Source organism: Carcharhinus amblyrhynchos, chromosome 2 (genome assembly GCF_965287045.1).
Source record: "Carcharhinus amblyrhynchos chromosome 2, sCarAmb.v2.hapA, whole genome shotgun sequence".
Lineage (NCBI taxonomy): Eukaryota > Metazoa > Chordata > Chondrichthyes > Carcharhiniformes > Carcharhinidae > Carcharhinus > Carcharhinus amblyrhynchos.
The window spans coordinates 81,937,302-81,954,489 of NC_137325.1; the positions used below are offsets into that span (position 1 = coordinate 81,937,302).

The following is a 17,188-nucleotide window of genomic DNA, read 5'->3' on the forward strand; positions in this document are numbered from 1 at the left end:
AATCATTTCAAACTTTGCAAAACTGAAGAAATTGATGCGTGAAAGCAAGACAGTACTCTTTACTCTCCCCAAATCCAACAAGTAAAGAAAGATAATGTACATAATCAGTGTCATCAATCATGTTAATATCTGTTCCTATTGAACACAAGTCTATCAAAAAGGTTTACCCCCATGTGCTTTCTGCCTTTGGCTATGTAAAATGTCAATCTGCCTAGGGTGATGTTTCTGTAGTGTGCTGCAACTGTAAACACTCCCAAAACCAGAATAATAAAGTTAACATAAGCTTGGAGACCTTCTGTCACAGGAACGAGAGTCAGCGGAAAAAATATCAATGATAGAGTTTGTAGCTCAATATAGGTACCTTTAAGAACATAAGAACATAAGAAATAGGAGCAGGAGTAGGCCATCTAGCCCCTTGAGCCTGCCCCGCCATTCAATAAGATCATGGCTGATCTGTCGTGGCTCAGTTCCACATTCCCGCCCTCTCCCCATAACCCTTAATCCCCTCACTTATCAAAAACCTATCAACCCGCGTCTTAAATATATTGAGCGAGGCAGCCTCCACCACTTCAACGGGCAGAGAATTCTAGACATTCACCACCCTTTGAGTGAAGAAGTTCCTCCTCAACTCCGTTCTAAACCGCCCCCCATTTATCTTGAGGCTGTGCCCTCTAGTCCTACTGTCCTTTCTGAGCGGGAAGAGCCTCTCCACCTCTATCCTATCCATCCCATTCAACATCTTATACGTCTCAATGAGATCTCCCCTCATTCTTCTAAGCTCTAACGAGTACAAGCCTAGTTTATTCAGCCTCTCCTCATAGTTCAACCCCCTCAACTCCGGAATCAGCCTAGTAAACCTCCTCCGCACTCCCTCCAAGGCCAAAATATCCTTGCGCAGGTGCGGCGCCCAAAACTGCACACAGTACTCCAGATGCGGCCTCACCAGTGCCCTGTACAGCTGCAGCAAGACCTCCTACTTTAATATTCAATCCCCCTCGCTATGAAAGCCAGCATCCCATTTGCCTTCCTGACCACCTGCTGCACCTGCAGGCTGGGTTTTTGCGACTCATGCACAAGGACCCCGAGGTCCCTCTGCACCATCGCATGCTGCAGTTTTTCGCCACGTAAGTAATAGTCCTTCCTACCATTATTCCTACCAAAGTGGACCACCTCACATTTGCCAACATTAAATTCCATTTGCCAGTTCCTGGCCCATTCGCCCAGCCTATCTAGATCCTTCTGCAGACTCTCCACACCCTCCGCACAATTTGCCGTTCCACCAATCTTGGTGTCATCAGCAAATTTCAACACCATACACTTGGTTCCCTCCTCCAGATCATCTATATAAATAGTGAATAGCTGAGGCCCCAGCACCGACCCCTGGGGCACTCCACTAATCACCAACCGCCAATCCGAATAGCACCCACTGACCCCCACTCTCTGCCTCCTATTTGACAGCCAATCCTCTATCCACGCTAACACCCTACCCCCAACTCCATGCCTCCTGGCCTCCTGCAATAAGCTCTTGTGGGGCACCTTGTCAAACGCCTTCTGAAAATCAAGAAAGACCACATCCACCGGCTCTCTTCTATCCACCGCCCTAGACACATCCTCATAGAACTCCAATAAATTCGTCAGACACGACTTCCCCTTAACGAAACCGTGCTGCGTCTGTTCTACCAAACAATTCTCCTCAAGATGCCTCGCTATTTTCTCCTTGATCACGGATTCTAACATTTTTCCTACAACAGACATTAAACTAACCAGCCTATAATTCCCCGCCTTTCGCCTGCCACCCTTCTTAAACAACGGCGTAACATTAGCCGTTTTCCAATCTTCCGGCACTTCCCCGGAATCCAGCGACGTTTGGAAAATAATCACCAAGGCATCCACTATCACCTCCGCCATTTCCTTCAGAACCCTTGGATGCATTCCATCCGGTCCTGGGGACTTGTCCACAATCAGTCCCTCCAGTCTGTCGAGCACCGCCTCTCTAGTAACAATAATTTCATTCAGGTCCTCTACTCCTACCATCTTTCCATCGCTAACACAATGTTGGCTTTGTGCCAACATTGATGAAAAGCTACAAAATGCTTACAATCTGAACTGAGCATTCCTCAAAACGACCTGGCATTTTGCATCCATTATGGGATACACATGGCATACTTCACTCTCTGGAAGAGACACCCCCATGAATTAAACCAATGACATCCTCTTCTTTGATGACCTGCATACCTTTGCAAAGTGATTCTACTCTAAGCAAGAGTTACACTCCGCCCCCCTATGAGCTGGACATTCTATTGTCACCTCCAAAATCTGGGCACATTTTTGGTGTATCTGACTATGATGGATCCACTGGCGAAATGTATATGCTATCATTACACATTTCTCTGGCCCAAAGTATTTTGAGAGCTCTTAATGCTGTATCAAATGTGTCTTCTGTTAACTGCCTGAATATTCATTGATCTTCTGCTTCAAAACTTGTATAAGTGTTGCTTTCTCATTGGTCCACCTCTCTAGTGAGCAAGTAGTGCTTGAACCTGGAAATCCATCAATCCTGTGGCATTAATGGATCACTGGACAAAAAAAAGAAAAGGTACTTGAACCACTAAATTTAAACTAGTCTTCATTTTTAGAGCTTTTGAACCAACATGGGTCTCATCCATTCAGTATTTCAGGAGCCCCGACTGTTGGGTTTTATGCTTCAGAGATACACAGGGATGACACAGCAGCTTTTGTGTGCGCGTAGGAATTTGATTTATGGGTCTTTTTTTAATGTTTGATCTCTCATGCTTACAGCTTGCCGCTGTTTGCTTTCAGCTTAGTTTCTGTTTCTCAGTAACTGCAGAACACATAATCAAACGCCGAACAATTGAATACAACAGATAGATCTCCTGTGTTTGGACATCAATTGCAAGTTAATGGAGTGAAACTCTTTTCTGTTGATAAAGCTTACAGGCTGTTTTCAGTGAGATTTGATAGATACTTGGGTGCAATTGTTACGATCGCAGCTGATGTTACTATCGGACAAGTCAGGTCCCAGGGTGAAACCTGGCTGGATGGTGGGGACCTAGGGATAGCATAGGTAAAAGGAATTAAAGTGGATGATTAGTCTGATTGTGTTGAATGGTGAAGCAGGCTCAAAGTGCTAAATGGCCTATTCCTGTTCCTATGTTCCCATAATAGATCCTAACTTTTGTTTTTAAGAAACTGGAGTTGTTACTGAACAAATTCACAGGAGTCTGCTGATGAATTTTTAACACAAAGAATAATACATAAATTAAGCAAGAAAAATCAGTTATATTAAACCAGACAAAAACATTGGAAGATTCGCAATATAAACACAAGAAAATGGTTTGAATGCTCACAATTCTTTCACTCCAGCTATATCTTTACAGACACAAAGAAATTTGGAAAGATAAAACAATTCACCATATCTATCTTATACTCTAATATTTGTGACAAGTATTCAGAATTAGTGAATTCAGAATTAGTCAGATACATCAAAAATGTGCCCAGATTTTGGAGGTGAGAATAGTATGTCCAGCACGTGGGAGGGGAAAAAGTGTAACTCCTGCTTAAAGTAGAATCACTTTGCAAAGCTATGCAGGTGATCAAAGAAGAGGATGTCATTGATTTAATTCATGGGGGTGTCTCTTCCAGAGAGTGAAGTATGCCATGTGTATCCCAAAATGGATGGCAAAATGCCAGATCATTTTGAGGAATGCTCAGTTCAGATTGCAAATTGTGCGGAAGGTGTGGAGAGTCTGCAGAAGGATCTAGATAGGCTGGGCGAATGGGCCAGGAACTGGCAAATGGAATTTAATGTTGGCAAATGTGAAGTTGTCCACTTTGGTAGGAATAATGGTAGGAAGGATTATTACTTACATGGCGAAAAACTGCAGCATGCGACGGTGCAGAGGGACCTCGGGGTCCTTGTGCATGAGTCGCAAAAACCCAGCCTGCAGGTGCAGCAGGTGGTCAGGAAGGCAAATGGGATGCTGGCCTTCATAGCGAGGGGGATTGAATATAAAAGTAGGGAGGTCTTGCTGCAGCTGTACAGGGCACTGGTGAGGCCGCAGCTGGAGTACTGTGTGCGGTTTTGGTCGCCGCACTTACGCAAGGATATTTTGGCCTTGGAGGGAGTGCAGAGGAGGATTACTAGGCTGACACCGGAGTTGAGGGGGTTGAACTATGAGGAGAGGCTGAATAAACTAGGCTTGTACTCGTTAGAGTTTAGAAGAATGAGGGGCAATCTCATTGAGACATATAAGATGACGAATGGGATGGATAGGATAGAAGTGGAGAGGCTCTTCCCGCTCAGAAAGGCCAGTAGGACTAGAGGGCACAGCCTCAAGATAAAGGGGGGGGGGGACGGTTTAGAACGGAGTTGAGGAGAAACTTCTTCACTCAAAGCGTGGTGAATGTCTGGAATTCTCTGCCCGTTGAAGTGGTGGAGGCTGCCTCGCTAAATATATTTAAGACGCGGGTTGATAGGTTTTTGATAGGCAAGGGGATTAAGTATTATGGGGAGAGGGCGGGAATGTGGAACTGAGACACGACAGATCAGCCATGATCTTATTGAATGGCGGGGCAGGCTCGAGGGGCTAGATGGCCTACTCCTGCTCCTATTTCTTATGTTCTTATGTAAGCATTTTAGTGTAGCTTTTCATCTATGTTGGCAGAAAAGTATCTATATTGAGCTACAAACTCTATCATTGACAAATGACAAAGTGTAGTCAGATGCACCATATTCCAATGTAAATGACAGATGCAACCAAAGCAGATTCAATGCATTTATCAACAACCCACTCAGTCACTTGTCACATCGTGAACCAATCAGTTTCACTGGAAGTCTGCGTTGTTTTTAAGGAAGGTTTCCAATCTCCACATTTTGCATCTTGGAATTCCCTCCAAATGTTACTCCTACTTAGATGGTTTCAACATGGATTCAGGGTTTCAATCTCATCTTTAGAGATTTCTTTCCTGTGGCCCTCCATGTACACTCATACTTCATCTTCCAAGCACACTTCCACGTCTTTGGCTGTGCCACTGCTCCAAAGAGTAGTTTTGCCCTTATGGCCCACAGGGCAGAGTCATCAACTGCCCTCTCAGATTTCAGGACTTCTCTCAAGCCAACTTCGCTTCAAGTCTGTTCCTTCCAGCATTTAACTTTGGAGCCTAGACGTGTTTCTGATTTCTGCCTTTGTCCCTTTCCTGGTCTTCTGGGACCTCATTTTTGTCTCACTCCCTAATTGACGCTTTTTCCCTGTTCCCCACCCCGTGGACTGCTCGCGGAGGCATCTCTTGAATGGTGCTCACCTGACCTCTACTTCAGGCATTTCACTTCTTCTTTTCCTTCTGTGCACATATGCAGGGCTGGTCCTATCACTAAAGACATCAACTGTGCATGTGCGCCCCATTCCCAACCTACACATGCAGAAGTCCCAAAGCCTACTGGGAACTGTAATTCCCAAACTCCCAAAGTTTGAACTCATGCAAACAATTTTGGGTTTCCTAACAGCAATCTAAATCTGTCTACACTGTAGAAAACTGAAGTGCTCCATAATTCAGATAACTTTTAACCTGACTCTCCGGGTCTTCGTTACATAAACTCTCTTGGCCTTTTAAAAATGGTATTTGTCACTTCTTTGACACAGCCTTGCCTGGGAGATGCCAGTTACCTCCCACATGGAGCCCTGGAGGAAGGCTCAGAATATAGAAGTTTCATGCTGCTGTAATTTTCAAAGCCACTGGCATTGGGTTCCCATTGAGTCTGGGGGCTGCAGATAATCCTGCAGAGCGCACAAGTCTGTGCTAGCCTTCTGGGACATCCTCAATCATCACTAGCATTATGACTCAGTCAGTTGCAGGTAGTTGACAAGAGAGCAGTGGAACCTGAGGTGGAGCAATGATTTTTGTTAGACTGGCCACAGGTTGGTTTCCTGCTGGCCAATGTTTGGATCAGCTGCAGGTTGAGCATATTGATGGTCTTCTACCATTTGTGCATCTGGATCCAGTTCCAACCACATTTATGCCTTTTCTCCACTTGTCAGGACTCCTGGAACACTGATTGGATGGGACCCATGTTAGATCCAAAAGCTCTACAGATGTCAGGACCCTGGCAAGGCTGTGCCCTCAACTGGAGACACTGGCCTTCAAGAAACCACCTCCATCTGTGGTCAAATCATCTGTCACAGTTGCAAAGATATCACAGCCTTTGTCCTCTCAATCTCCCTGGCGTTACCCTTGATCCCCCTCCATAATGGCATTTGACCTCCCTGCGATGATTCACAACTTCCTCCCATCTCTTTGGAGAAAAGTTATGAGTTGTAGCCCAAGGTGGCTCACCTTCTCCTAATTAAGACACAGACCTGCCCACCACCAGCTTTAATTAACCAGGACACGGAAAGCCCATCTCATCCTTAATTCCAAGAGTAACACTGAATCACTAAAGGTTCCAGTTAATGAATGATAATGATATGCAAATCCATTAAAATAAGCTTGCCACTCCCACCGCCAACATTGAATTCTGCCCAATGTTTCAGATCTGTGACCTTTCATCAGGACTGAGAAAATTAGAAATGAAATATGATTTGAGGATTGAATTTCAATCTCACTATACCTTATTTCCCATGTGAAAATCCCTTTTAAGGATTGCTTGTGCATTTAAAAAATACATACAAATAAATGATAACAATAAAGAGAAAATTATTCAATCACAGAGATCTATTCTTTACTAAAATATGAAGTTAAAAACTATTCCAACACACGAAAACAATCACTGACTCATACCCTGAGTGCATATCTTCATCCATGTATCAAACACCTGTTAATAGTTCTTCTAGAGTGAGGCACAAGCAAGTTCAGGAATAAATTTGTGTGGCTTTTTTTACTCATTCGTGGGGCATGGGTGTCACTGGCTGGCCAGCATTTATTGCCCATCCCTAGTTAGTCTTGAGAAGGTGCTGGTAATTGCAGTACTTGACCAGAATGCAACTAAGACAAGGTGTCATTCTTATTGTTAATGATACTCTGTACTTCCATTAAAATTCTCCAAGAACAAATTTTTTCAAGATAGGTCTGCTCTTCAAATGCTCTTCCTGCCTGGTTCAATAGGCTCTTTACTTTTAAAGAGACTGCATTCCTATGACAACATTGCCAAATGACGCATCCAAAAAGGATTCCGCCATATAGAAGAAACTCATGACTGTAGGATCTTGCTAAAAAAAAGACAAGATGCGGGATTTTAAGGCCTCACTTGAGTGTGACTGGAAATTCCTGCCTGAAAGCAATGGATATTTCTGTTGTCCATCTCTTGCCCATTCCGATCCCATAGTGGGCAGGGCAGTAGAATTCTAGCGAAGTATACCAGTTGAAGTGGAAAAATTCGTGCTTAATATGGTATATTCTTGCAAAGTGGCCTGATAAGAGCAAGACCAAAAATTTCGACATGTCTCTTTTCTCAACAATACTCAAGTTCTGCACGACTAAACAACTATCTCAAATACATTTTAATTTCTGAGTCAGTATAATCGTGTATGTCTTTTGGCTAATGCATCTCCACACTGTTCTCTCTAACTTAATTGACACCCCTTATACTTGTAATGAGTAACTATTTCAATGCCCACATCGTTGTGTTACTTTAAAGATATAATACCTTGGGACTTCTTTTTTACTGGATATAATATAAGACACCGATTGCTCATAAGGGATTGAGTAAATATGTTGTGGGTTCATTTATTAAGACTAAGCACATGATAACAGTTACACATGGGTACAAAGCTTGAGGACATCAGAGCTGCATGGGCGTTCTGCTCAAAACAAAAGTGAAACTAAGGTAGAATTGCATGACACATTTCCCTTCCAGAGATGTCATGCTGATATCCTTTAAAGGCATATTACAATAACCCTTTTCACAGATACTTCCTCCCCTTCCAAAGCAGTTTGACTTCTTACAATTTATGTTTCTGTTTAGTTGCCATTACATAAGTACAAAGGATTGATGAATTAAAGTCTCCAATGTGGCAAAATAATCTGCTGGTATGCCTAGAACTTACATAGAAACTAGAATCAGGAGTAGGCCATTTGGCCCTCTGAGCCTCCTCTGCATTCATTTTGACCATGGATCATCGAATTCAATATCCTAATCCCCCCTTCACCCCATATCCCTTGGTCCCTTTAGTCCCAAGAAGTATATCTAATTTATTCTTGAAATTAGACAACATTTTGGCCTCAACTACATTCTATGATAGTGAATTCCACACATTCACAACCCTCTAGGTGAAGAAATTTCTCCTCACCTCAGTTCTAAAAGGTTTACCTCTTATTCTCAAACTATGACCCCTAGTTCTCAACTTCCCCACCATTGGGAACATTCTTTCCGAACCTACCATGTCTAACCTTGTTAAAGTTTTAGAAGTTTCTATAAGATCTCCTCTCACTCTTCTAACCTGCAGTGAATATAATCCTAACCGACTTAATCTCTCCTCATATGATAGACAATGTAATGGTAGCATTGTTCGGAGGCTTCCTCAATAACTCACAATGATTGTCATTGTTGAATATTGTTCCCGGTTGCATTTGGTATCATGCAATAGATGCAATAGGACTGTTCAGGGTCAAGGTGCTAAAATGGATCTAATTTGTATTTAGTTATGCGTCGCCATTACGTCTTTGTGTGTAAGGACCTTGGTTCTGAACAAATCCTTGTCACCATAGCTGGTTGTCATGTACTTTCTGTGAGATCCTGGATATGAACTCATCCCAATTGTAAACTTGGCAATTCTTAACCTGCATTTTTATCATGCAGGTTGGTAATTACTTGTAGCTTTAAAAATGCACTCTAGTTTCAGAGAATGGACAAGAGTAGGCAAATTGGTATACACTGATCTGCCAAACATGAACACTGCCAATGATGGCATAGTTGCACTTAAAGGTAGTGCTCTCAGATGTAACATCACAGAAGTGTAGATCATACATTGGCCTGTCTACATTTGGAAAATTAAGGATTTCACCATCTAAATCATTCATTCCACGAGGCCATCAGCTCTAGGATAATTGACCAGAAGTAGTGTGATTGATATTCCACTTCTTACACATATCCTGAAATGTCTTACCAACAAATTGAGGATTGTTATCTGTAATGACCTTTCTAGGCACACCAAATTAAAATAGTACTTGAGTGTGCAAAACAGTTATGCTTGATAAATTGTGCAATTGTTGAATAATGGGGTACTTGGTAAGGTAGTCAGTGATGACACTGAAGTCAGTGCCACCATTATAAAAAATTTTAGATGCAATTTTGGACTAAAGATGGGTCGGAACTTCATGTGGAATTAGGAGTGTTTTGTGATAACTTGGCATATGCTATTTATATTCCTTGCACTTCTTGACAGTGACCTTGTCATTGTTCCTACCTGGCCAATGGACTGTCTCTCTTGCAAGTCTTTTCATCTGACTTGTGCTCATGTGAGAGTGGTGAAGCTAATGAAGAATATCAGGCCACAAAGATTCAGGTTACGATGATATGCCTGCCTTTAAAAATGATTCCTTGGGAAACGTTTAGCTCATCCCAATAAGGCTAAACTTGTCTCAAGGAGCTTGACACCATCCAGGACAAAGCAGCCCGCTTGATTGGCATCACATCTTCAAACATCCAATCCCTCTACCACCACGCTCAGTAGCAGCGGTGTGTTCTACCTACAAGATGCACTGCAGCAATTCACCAAAGATCCTTAGATAGCATTTTCCAAATCCCCCCACCACTTCCATCTAGACGGGCAAGGGCAGCAGATACATGGGAACACCACCAGCACTCCAAGTCACTCACTGTTCCTTCACAGTCGCTGGGTCAAAATCTTGGAATTCCCTCCCTAATGGCACTGTGGGTCAACCAACAGCATGTAGATTGCAGCGATTCAAGAAGGCAGCACACCAGCACCTTCTCAAGGGCAACTAGGGAAGGGCAATAAATGCTGACCAGCCCATAATGTCCATGTGCCACAAATGAAAAAAAAAGAAATTCTTTGAGGAATCTATCTCTACTGCAGTTGTCTCCCTTGGATCAAAAAATTGCAAGTTGTCTCCCTTGGATCAAAAAATGTCATGCTTTGAATAACAATTATGTCAATCCTTTAAAGAGTTATCAAAAAGGCATATCATTTCTCAACAGTTCCTATATGATGAAGATTTTTGAGTGAAATTGGAAATGTTTGGAGACAAGAAATTAACGAGACTTAGATTGTTCAAACCATAATTTTGAGGAGTTGGCATGGCCTGTAATATCCCCTGGGGCGTATGTCAGCACTGAAATAAAAAGAACCAAAGAAATTGATCTGCTCCACGTTAATATTGCATTTCAGATCATTGAACCCCAATCCTTCATTACATTCCAGTTGCATCAATAAATATAGATTATATTTTTGTTTATTCTTTCCCCAGCAGCTACTTTGTCTATGACTCAGATGCATCCTGGAACAGTGCATGTAAAGTAGTCCAGGTGAACTTGAAAGAAGTCCAGGCTAACAGATAGCTCAAAAAGAAGTAATAGGAAATAGTATCATCCAAATAGGGATAAAGTGTAATAAGCTCTTGGACTTCTCTGCAAGGTGTACTGACTTGTAGCCATGCTTAGTATCTTTGCACAGAAGATCTTTGCACGGCAAATCTCACATTTAACTCTTCTAATGTGGACATTTTGTAAGGAAAATATTTAAAATATTTATTTTAGAATTCACAGATGTAGCAAGTTGACACTTGCACCTATATCAAACTTTGCCACTAATGAATAATTTCCAACATTCTTAGGACATTCTTAGGGTAGACATAGTTAGGTAGATTGGCCATGCTAAATTGCCCCTTGGGGGGATTGGCTGGGGTGAATGTGTGGATGGAGCCTGGGTGGGATTGTAGTCAGTGCAGACTCGATGGGCCGAGTGGCCTCCTTCTGCACTGTGGGATTCCATGATATGATTCTGTGATAAATTGAATGTTGGTAAACACTTTGGATGTTATGGTGGTATCTATGTTTTCCATGCGATTGATGGTGTGAAACGTGTCCATTGCTTTTTGCCTCGTGCACATAATTATCATCTTTTTTGCAACCAAAAGAGAAAATGCTGAAAAATCTCAGCAGCTCTGGCAGCATCTGTAAGGAGAGAAAACAGCTGACGTTTCCAGTCCAGATGATCTTTTGTCAAAACTTTTCCTTACAGACGCTGCCAGACCTGCTGAGATTTTCCAGCATTTTCTCTTTTGGTTTCAGATTCCAGTACCCGCAGTAATTTGCTTTTATTATTATTTTTGGTTCATCTGCTACCACTGTGCATGCCCAGTGGTGTAGTTAAGTGTACTGCCGTAGTGTATTACAGTACTTCTCGTTGTGTGCTTTCTTTTACGTTAACAAATGTTCTTTATTAATTGATCAGAAAATGACTGGGCTGTTTCTCTCTGGTTTGCATAGCTTTTCTCACATTATACCCAACTGAAGCTATACCGAACTTCCAAGATTCCCTTCTGGGTTTTGGAACAACCTCACATTCAACATTAGTGGGGGGCCATAACAGTATTCAGTCCTTAAATTTTTGAAGTATTCAGACCTGCCACTCAGAAATTAGAGAGATGGGCAGTCTAGAGCCTCTTTCACTTCCATTGTAAATAGTTTCTTACAGGAAAGGGAAAATAAGCAGGAAGGACATTTGTTAGCTGTTCTGCTATAAGATGAAGAATGGGTAGATTGACAGAATGTATTGAAATGCTACATAACAATATCCACAGCAATTCTTTAATCTGGAGGGCACAAAGAAAAACTGAAAAATGACATGAGCTCAAGATTGCTTCAGTACCTTGTGCATCATGCAAGGCACTGCATTTAAAAGATAAATTGGTTAATGTGCTTCAGCCAAACATAACATATCACGTGATGTGATGTCCAGAACAATACCTTTACTACAGTGGCATTGGAGAAAGATAACATAAATGGGCATAAGCAAAGACTGCTGCAGTATCTCTTGCTCACAGCACTTAAACATTCTCCCATACCTCACTCTATCAGACAGCACCACACAGTGCTCAAAAACTCTCCATGCTTCATTTCACATAGCACATCAGACAAGGTACTGCCTGATGCAGTGCTGAAACCCTCTCTCTGCTATTACACCATAGTGTTAAGTCAGAATCAGTTTGCTGTTTAGTAGCTATTCCACAAAAACACATTTGTAACTGGAAAATATCAGTCAGCGACAAAACAATTATCCCAAATCCTGTGCTCTTAAACATCCAACGTAAATCATGCCATCACAAGCACTGCCTCTCAATACCAGCTACTGTGGATACCAGTGACAAATCTTATTGCTTTATATTTGTATAAAAGAATCACAAATAATACTAAAAAAAATTCCATCAAATCTCAAAGGAATATAAATGATGGAATTTGTAAAACTACCATTTGTTTTTAATGCTGTGCTAATGTAATAAAAATAGTTTGACCATAACTCTCTGAACAGCTAATTAAAAGATACAACTTTTCAATTGCTGGACAGTTGCAATCTGAAAGAACTGGGACTCATTCTGCTTGACTATCATCATTTACCAGATGACAAACTGATCGTAGATTTGACCAGGCAAAATTGAAACCATCTCTAGTTTTCCTTCATGCCACTTCTGACACATGGGGTATGGTTCTATTGCTACCTGGTGCTCTCTGTTACATTATTTAAATGGCCATGGTTATTTTAGGCAGGCTATTTAACCAGGAGTGGCATTTTCTCAACCCAACCTTCTTTCATAGGACAACTTTCATATCTGCAACTATGCACTTTCTAGTTGCACATGTCAGACAGTAATGAAGAGCAGAAACCTACTTGATTTTAATCACCATTTTACCCCTGGAACTTGAGGCCATCAGCTCAGTAACATTAATTAATATAGAACTGGATTAATTTTTCTAATGTCATTCATGGGATATGGGTATCGCTGCCAAGAACAGGATGCATTGCCTATCCATAATTGATACCATGAACTTGGTGGCGAGCCACCTTCTTTAATTGTTGCAGTATATTTGATGAAGGCACGCTCATAGTGTTTTTATGTGGCAAGTTCCAGGTTTTTAATCAAGCAAAAATAAAGGAATGGCAGGAACGTCCAAGGAAGTGTGGAAAAGAACTTGGAACTTGTTTGCTACTTTTGTCCTTCTTAATGGTCACCAGTTTGGGAGATGCCATTGAAGGAAAATTCGGGATTTTCTTTGTGGGCTACAACCATATAGACAATGAGTAATGTATTTATTAACACAGTGATCAAAAATACCCAACACCATCCTTACCAAGTATTAATGTTTACAGCACAAAATCCTTCATTAGTTGCATTGATCTCATGGATAAGCTACTTACTCACCAATCTAAAGAACGGTCCATCAGAATATCAGAGAAAATAAACCTGCAAACCGTAGTTGTTGTTATGGTAGAATGTTCTGTTCTCAATATCAGAATATGTTTTGTTTAAAAATACATCTAAAATGAAGAAACATACTAACAGAATACACTGATCTGCTGAGAGAAACATAATTTTATCAAACCTTGATCCCTATCCTACCACTTAAACTTTCCTGCTTGAAAGTGTTTGTGTGTTGTAAATTTGATTTGATTTATTATTCATATGTATTAGCATAATGTGAAATGTACCTTTCCTTGCGCACTATACAAAGCATACCATTCATAGAAAGGGAAACAAGAGAGTGCAGAATGTAGTGTTACATTCATAGCTAGGGTGCAGAGAAAGATCAACTTAATGCGAGGTAGGTCCACTCAAAAGTCTGATGGCAGCAGGGAAGAAACTGTTTTTGAATCGGTTGGTACGTGACCTGACTTTTGTACCTTATTCCCCGACCGAAGAAGTTGGATGGGTTGCGTGGGGTCCTTAATTATGCTGGCTGCTCTGCCAAGGCAGTGGGAAGTGCAGACAGAGTTAATGGGTGGGAGGCTGGTTTGTGTAATGGATTGGGCCACATTCACAACCTTTTGTAGTTTCTTGTGGTCTCAGGCAGAGCAGGAATCATACCAAGCTGTGATACAGCTAGAAAAAATGCTTTCTATGGTGCATCTGTTAAAGTTGGTCAGAACTGTGGCTGACATGCCAAATTTCCTCAGCCTTCTGAGAAAGTGGAGGCGTTGGTAGGCTTTCTTAACCATAGAGTTGGCTCGGGGGGACCAGGACAGCTTGTTCATGATCAGGACACCTAAAAACTTGAACCTTTCGACCATTTCTGCTTTATCCCCGTTGATATAGACAAGGGCATGTTCTCCACTACGCTTCCTGAAATCGATGACAATCTCTTTCGTTTTGTTGACATGAGGGAGAGATTATTGTTGTCGTACCATTTCACCAGATTCTCTATCTCATTCCTGTACTCTATCTCATCATTGTTTGAAGTACGACCCCCACTATGATGGTGTTATCAGCAAACTTGAAAATCAAGTTAGAGGGGAATTTATAGGTGCATAATGAGTATAGTAGATATTAAACAGCAGCATATTTCTACAAAAGCAAATCAGATTTTCAGATAAGTGCACAATAATTAAACTGGGAGATTTGGACATTCAGATAGTTGGGATCTGTGACCTGATCTGGCTCTAGCTCAGGTACTTTCAATTCTTTTATCATTCTGTAACCTCATTCCATATGAGATTCTGACTGATTTGCTTTTGTAGAAACATGATGTGTAACTGCTGTTTCATATTTACAGCATGCAGATTTATTCAAATAATAGGAGAGAATAACAAGGTTTACTTCCGGTGTTCATTAGACTAACATGATAATCACTGAATAGTCCTTCAAAATTAGAAATGCTTAGAAGTCTTTACAGCAATAATGTTCACAGCATTGGAAAATGTCAGATGGGTATTTTCACATGGCGCAAGGCAGAAAGATTACATCCTTCAGAAACTCTAAAAAAATCTACTGAATCACATATCCCTCATTAGTCCTTGTGGAAACTGAAGTTGGTGCCATTAAAATAGAGGACAATTCTGTCATCTAAAGGATATAAATGAATTAAAAAGAAGACTTTCTATATCAAAAATAGCACACCTGCTTTACTCTGTTTCCCATGGCATATAAACTTTACTTAGGATTTACATTTACAGAGCTATTTAATCAATATGGTCAGGCTATATCCCAACAGTAATACAACTGAAATCTGTAAATACTAGAAATACCTCCATTTGCTCAATTTTTATCTTTCAGTTTCCCATCTGCAAAAAAAGTAACTCATCTTTTCAGTTGCAGTTTTGACTGCACTGTATTTCCAGGAGTTTCTCTTTTTTTATGCAAACAGACATGCTTTAGTTAATTTTGTTGGAATTAAAATATATTTTGGTTTATCTAATTAGCTAAAAACTCCCCAGTGATTCACAGTTGAGTGGAAAGGTACTTTGAATTTGCAAACAAGCTTTTGTTGAAATATTGGGCCATAGTTCAACTCTGTGCAGATAAATGAGTTTTGAGTGAGTTAAAATTGGGCTCACCAAATGCAGTTGAAGAAATCTGAATCTGGACAGACTAGGCAATTGGCAAGAGGCAGATTTGTTTCACAGAGATAAATGCAAGGTGATGCAACTTGGAAAGGAAAGCATCAATAGGAAGGGATAAGAGACAGCCGTAAAATACAAAACATAAAAAAAGAGAATGATCTATTGTGATAAAATGTAAGTTTCTCAGTGTGAAGCTGAGCTTGATTAGTGTGAATTAAACAATCAGGTTTGGAGATGAAGAGCTCAAATTTGCATTATTTCTGGTACCAGAAAAGTATGCTCCCTTCTGTATTTGATTCTCTGATATGGTCACCCTATTATAGAAAGGATATTATTAAACTAGAAAGAGTGCAGATGAGATTTACTAGGATGCTACTGGGACTTGATGGTTTGAGTCATAAGGAAATGCTGGATAGACCGGGATTTTTTTTTACCTGGAGCGTAGAAGGCTGAGGGGTGATCTTATAGAGTTCTATAAAATAATGAGGAGCGTAGATCAGCTCGATAGTCAATATCATTTCCCAAAGGTAGGGCAGTCTAAAACTAAGTTTAGGATGAGAAGGGAGAGCTACAAAAGGTCCAGCGGGGCAATTTTTAACACAGAGGGTGGTGAGTGTCTGGAACAAGCTGCCAGAGGTAGCAGTAGAGGCGGGTGCAATTTTGTCTTTTAAAAAGCGTTTAGATAGTTATATGGGTAAGATGAGTATGGAGAGATATGGGTCAAATGTGCACAATTGGGACCAGCCTAGGGGTTTATAAAAAAACGGGTGGCAAGGACAAGTTGGGCTGAAGGGCTTGTTTCCATGCTGCAACCTTCTATGACTCTAATCTGCGCTCTGGTTAAGGGATCAGGATGTGATTTTACTGAATTTAATACAAACTGGATGCAGATAACCAATCTATAAGTGGCAACTTTAAAACATAGACAAAGACGGTTACTGGTGGTTGAGAAACCCTACATGTCCCTTTATAGTATATTTCAATTGAAAACACTTCCCATTTAGACAATCATGAACCTGGGTGAATGTAAATAGCAGTGTTAGATGTTACCATATTTCCAGAAGTCAGTGAACACCTAATATTCCAACAGCACATCAGAAAAAAAGGTTACTGGTATCCACACGAAGTAATGTCTCAGTATGATTAAAAATGAGCATATGACTGAAAGTTTGTTATTCATTGTCAAAAGTATGTTCAGTGAATGCAGCAGTGCATATTATAATAAAGGCATCCAAGACAGATGATTTTGACAGCAACATTTCTTTCAATTCAACCTTTAAAGTGTTACACAAGATATCTAAGATCTAGATCTAAACAAAATAAAAACATATAAGGAGGTACCAATGTTAAAAAGGTTTCTGATCAGCACTAGATCTCCCATCACTGTTTCTGTAGTGCAAATCCACACCGACCTTTCTCAACTCTTGGCCGGAAATGATGTAATTTAACACTGTTAAATTATGGAGTTGCTTCAAAGAGATGCTTAATTTACAGCTCATTATCACATAACATGGTTCTTTTCTGGTTACACACACAGGTACATTTTCTCTCCAACTGTAATCAATTGCCTTTGCAATTGTCTATTAGCATTATGTTTCTATTTTCTTTTAATTATTTTAAGTGTATGGACCCTTCAATTTATTTTTTTTTGCATAGCC

The 17,188-nt window shown here is 40.7% G+C and overlaps 1 protein-coding gene across 3 annotated transcripts in view; it reads right to left on the reverse strand.

Moving 5' to 3' along the window:
- Positions 1–17,188, reverse strand: part of gabbr2 (gamma-aminobutyric acid (GABA) B receptor, 2) — a 909,903-nt gene that overhangs the window by 238,734 nt on the left and 653,981 nt on the right. The gene's annotated exons all lie outside the window — the stretch shown is intronic.